Source organism: Quercus suber, unplaced genomic scaffold, assembly GCF_002906115.3.
Source record: "Quercus suber isolate HL8 unplaced genomic scaffold, Cork oak 2.0 scaffold_37, whole genome shotgun sequence".
NCBI lineage: Eukaryota > Viridiplantae > Streptophyta > Magnoliopsida > Fagales > Fagaceae > Quercus > Quercus suber.
This window is the reverse complement of record NW_027069502.1, coordinates 1,756,091-1,761,203: the sequence shown is the minus strand read 5'-3', so window position 1 is coordinate 1,761,203 and position 5,113 is coordinate 1,756,091.

Below are 5,113 nucleotides of genomic sequence, written 5' to 3'. Positions count from 1 at the left end.
TTGTTAAAAAACTAAAATATAAAAATAAAAATTTTCTACGTGCATGTGGTCAACAATTAATTCTTAAGTATTAAAACAGCTGGGCAAAAGATCGTGGGAACTGGAAAGTATGTTGTTCTGCGCATATTCTAGAGAGAGAGAGAGAGAAAGAAAGACAAAGATTATTATTAGCTAGTGCTGGAGCCTGGAGTACTGAAGAGTTCAATTATTATTGAGCACTAACTTTTCCTTTGCCTTTCACCAACTATTTCTTTGGGTCGTTTTCTGGACTTGTTTTTATTCAGATTTAAATCCAACAAAGTCGTATTATTTTAACGTAAACCTAATTTAATTGCTATACAATAAACAAAGTTGTACTTGTAACCCATATAACATATGCATGTAAATAAACTAGTGCATACAATCATATATGTACATGACAAACATTATATATAGATATATATCCAAATAATAGATAAAGTATTAACCCCATAAATTTTGCATCTATATATGATGGGTTGAAATTTAGATTTCAATTGATTCTCCAAAACACAAAAAAAAAAAAAAAAAAAAAACATTTCAATATTATAAATTCTAAGGGGTTGGCTTAGTATTATTCTAAGGACTCATAATATCTATAGATCTTGGGTTTGAAATTTCTTGTCAGCATCTTGAGACTATCCTATGAGATTCTTTTTGTAATAATCTGGTGCGTGTGAGTAGACAGACTGCATACATTCAAGAAATAACCAGATATCTAAAGAGGTTTGAACGTCATGTTTGTCAGATAAAAATGATAGAATGTACAACTATAGTAAAAAAGTAAAAAAGTCAAAAAGCATAAATTGCATGCAATAAAAAATCAATAAAGTTTTTATTAGTATTAATGTATGCTTAATAGTATCTAATTTAGTGAACACAAAAGCTTCCATAACTAAGATATGTGAAAGAAAGTTCATCACAACTTTTATCCACGTGTATGGTCATCTATGGATACACGTAAAAGTAACTCTAAAATAATGGCACGTGGAATGGATGGTCGCAAGCAATTGAGCATGCAGGCATTTATGGGTTAAGCATTCGGTAGTGAAAGGTTACTTTGAATTGTTTTTAGAGCCTCCTTTAGTTAGTGGACTAAAAGGAAGCTTAGCATGAAAGAAATAGAACTTTTCGCAAGCTTCCTTTGTTTTCTTTCCCCCCACCTTATTCAATCAGCTTTCAAAGCTCATGGTTTTTTTTTGGAGGCAATATATCTTGTGAGCAGTGAGCACACGCTGCACAGGCACCTTGTTTCAGTGATGTTTGGCCATTGAGTTTGACATCCAATATTCTTTCTATAATAGCAGATAAAGTAACCATAGCTTGTAATTAATGTATTAACCAAATAGAGTGAGAAAGAGATTTTTTTGGTCCGTTCAGCATTATTAACTTTTTCTCTTGAACTTTTTGTAATTTTAAGGAAGCAAAGGGATTTTTTTTTTTTTTTTTGTAATTTTCACCTTAAAATTTTAATTTTATTTGATTTATTTCTTAAAGTTTAAAATTTTTAATTGTGGCTTGTAATGTTAGGTACCAAATGGAAACAAGTCATTCTATTCACTTTTAATGTTGATGTGCCCATTAAATTCCAACTTGGATATGGTGAAATTGTTGTGTAAGTTTCAATTAGGGCTCAACTTGTCAATGAAAATAGTGAACTACTAGTAAATAGATTTTTGTACCCTAAAGAATTTTGAGGAAAAACAAGAAGAGACATTCAAGTTAATTTGTCTGGCTGTGTGAAAGAAAAATAGATTGGGGGAATTTGAATACCGAATATTAAAGAAAAGAGAAGAAGGAAACAAATATATAAAAATAAATTGATTAAGTGGATCAAGTAAAACAATAAATTTTGATGTGGCTATATGAGGGTTCAAAACAACCTATAATAAAATTATTATGTGTTTCAGCCAAAAAAAAATTATTATGTTGTTTTGTGCTTAGTTGGCATTTAACGGTCACATCATTAAAAAAAAATGAATGGAAGACTAAACTAAAAACAAGCCTAAACATTACTACATTAGGCATTAAAATTCATAATTTTACACTCTAGGAATCAAAATCAAAATGGCCTCAAATATAAAGGGTGCACTCAAATATAGAGGGTGCACTATGCAATTTAATGAAAATAATAATAATGAAAGTACACTTTATAGTCCGGCCCTACTCTAAGAGAGAGAGAGAGAGAGAGAGAGAGAGAAAGAGAGACATTATATTAATGCTACATCAAGTTTCCAAGAAGCAGCTTTTCTTTTTAGTTTGCCGTAGTATTTGCAGCTCGGTTTTAGAATATTAATTAAGCAGAAAAGTTAGCCAAAGAAAAGGAAAATAAAATAACTAAAAAAGCACTATAAAAGCTAAATTGCCCTTTCTCTTTTGCTTCGACTATATAATGCTTGTTAAAGCTAGGAGCTTTTAGAATTCATGCTTTTTTGTGAACTTTAGAATAATATTTCACTCAATCTAAAGCTGAAACATTAGGTGCATTACCATTTAAATAATATAGTCCTCATTACTTTCTTTTGGACACAAAGGAGGGCTGTTGGGAGTTGAGGTGGCAATTCCCAACTCAACTCACCTGTGAACTTACCGGGAACCTTGGCACAAATAATTGGAACCTAGAAGTCAAAACTTCAAAGATTCAACTTTCTAGGCACCATGGATGGGTGTCTTTGTTTTAACTTTAAATCTCAATTTATTTTCAATAATTCTCCCTCCATATATTAAAAATCCTAATACGTTAACATATTTTTCCCTTGTATTCCTTGTTGATATTATATTTCTATTTTTTTTTTAAATTACACTTTACCATCCTAAACTATATCCTAAATTACACTTTGTACTTTAAACTATTCGATTGCACGCTTTGCACTCTAAGCTATGACATTTGTTACACTTTGCACCCCAAAGTTAGTTTTACTGTTAAGTTAGATGGAAATTTGTTACACATAATTTTCACATAATTTTTACTTAAGTGACACATAGTTTAAGATAAAAATACACTCTTTCCAATCAATTAAAAACAAAATCCCTCTCTCACGTGCGTAGCATCTCCCCTCCCACTACTAAACACGCGGGTCTTGGGATCCTCCCCAAATCAAAATCTGTCCAAATTCCCAACAACTCTCATGCGTCAACTCTTCTCCTTTCTCTCATTGTTCAGTTGCTCCACTAAGTAAAATAATACTAAGGCTGTGTTTGTTTCAACTTCAAACCACTTCCGGAAATCAATTTCCGAAAAATTGCTGTGTTTGGGTGCTTGGGAAAATTGGGTCAACGGAAATTGATTTCCCCTTTGACCGAAAATAAGGCAAAAAACGGGTGAAATTGATTTCCGGCCTTATTTTCACTTCAAATCAAATTTTCCGGAAAAGAGAGAAAGGAGCACGAAGAGAGACCCAGCAGCTTCGACCTAGAGAGAGCACCAACCGGCGCTCCAAGCCCAGAGCCCATCGCCGGCGACCTTCGAACCACGAACCCACCAGTCGCACCGCGTTGGCGAGACCCACGAGTCGCGCCATCGCACCTCGTCGTCTCCTCGATCGCGCCATCGCACATCGTCGACCAATCGATCGCGCCATTGCCTCCTCGATCGCACCATCGCACGTCGTCGACCAGTCGATCGCGCCATCGCCTCCTCGATCGCGCCATCGCACATCGTCGACCAGTCGATCGCGCCATTGCCTCCTCGATCGCACCATCGCACGTCGTCGACCAGTCGATCGCGCCATCGCCTCCTCGATCGCGCCATCGCACTTGATGATAAAGAGTTATCATCAAGAACGGACGCTATAAGTTGAAACTTTCTCTAAAAAAAAAAAATCCCCAACTTTATTTTTTCACTCTATGAGCTATGGCCGATTGAAATATCGATTTATTTTTTGTTGGGGACGTTATTGGGCTCTTGAGGCGACTTTAGGTAGTGAGGTGAGGTCGACTTTACATTTAGATTGTTGAGGCGAAAATGGAAAATCGGATAAACCTAACAAAGGAAAGACTCTCTATTAAATACGAAATAGCATATATGTAGATTCCTTTTTCAAAAGGATGGGAGTTTTTGTTGAGGAGCTACCTTGTCGATGTGTCACTTTGTTTGTAACAAAGGATTTTAGGATCATTACAAATGACCTATTTAAAAGATCAAAATCTATTTTGTAATGAAAATAGAAGTTGCTTAATATTTTATGTACAATTGCCAAAGCTTTTTGGTCCAACTTGCACATCTAATTAGATATATCTCATGAAATGAGATCACTCTTCTCACAAAATGTAAGATTTATTTATGTGAAATATGTGAAGTCGGTGGCTTGAATTCAACATAAACATGATTGCTTTGGAGTGGCATGCAAGCCTTGATTTCCTATTTCAAGTGCAACACTATTTCCTAATTGTTATAGGAGTAGTTTTCATAGCATGTTACGAGTAAAACACTGAATTCCCAACCAGCCTTAGATATCCAAGTTCAACTTGGAATTGATGTTTTGGTCCTCATGTGCTCAATGTATATTGACTGGTTTGGAATGGTATCAAAGTAGATATGAGATATAGAGTTCTACTTTAAGTAGACTTTGTCTTTACTTGGATCAGTACTTTGCATGTGAACATATGGGAATAAAATTCTATTCCTTGAATGATTGTATCTTTGCCGACTTGATATCCTATATAAGCAGTATGTTGCGGCAATTATTGTGAGAGGAAGGTTGTATGGTTGTGAGAAAAAGAGGCACTCTTTTGTTTGGTTCTTAGATATTTGTGGGTTGCAATTTGGAATAGTGAGAGAGGTTTGTTGTTGCTTGGTTTTGATTCTGCATTTGGTGATTTAGTCTCTCTTGGTGCATTGCAACTTTTGGATTTGTTTTGTGGCTCTCTCTTTAGTTTGTGTGCAATTCGCATGTGGTATTTGGTATTCGTATTTGGTATTTGTGAACCTTTGGTTTTTTGGTTATGTATTTGTGAGAGAGAGTTATTTGGGTGTATTTGGGATTTGGGTTTGTAAGAGTGCCTCTACACCAATTTGTATTATCCCAAATTTGATATAATGAAATTTGTTCATCATCGCCCGTGGATGTAGGCTATTACTCGAACCACGTAATTC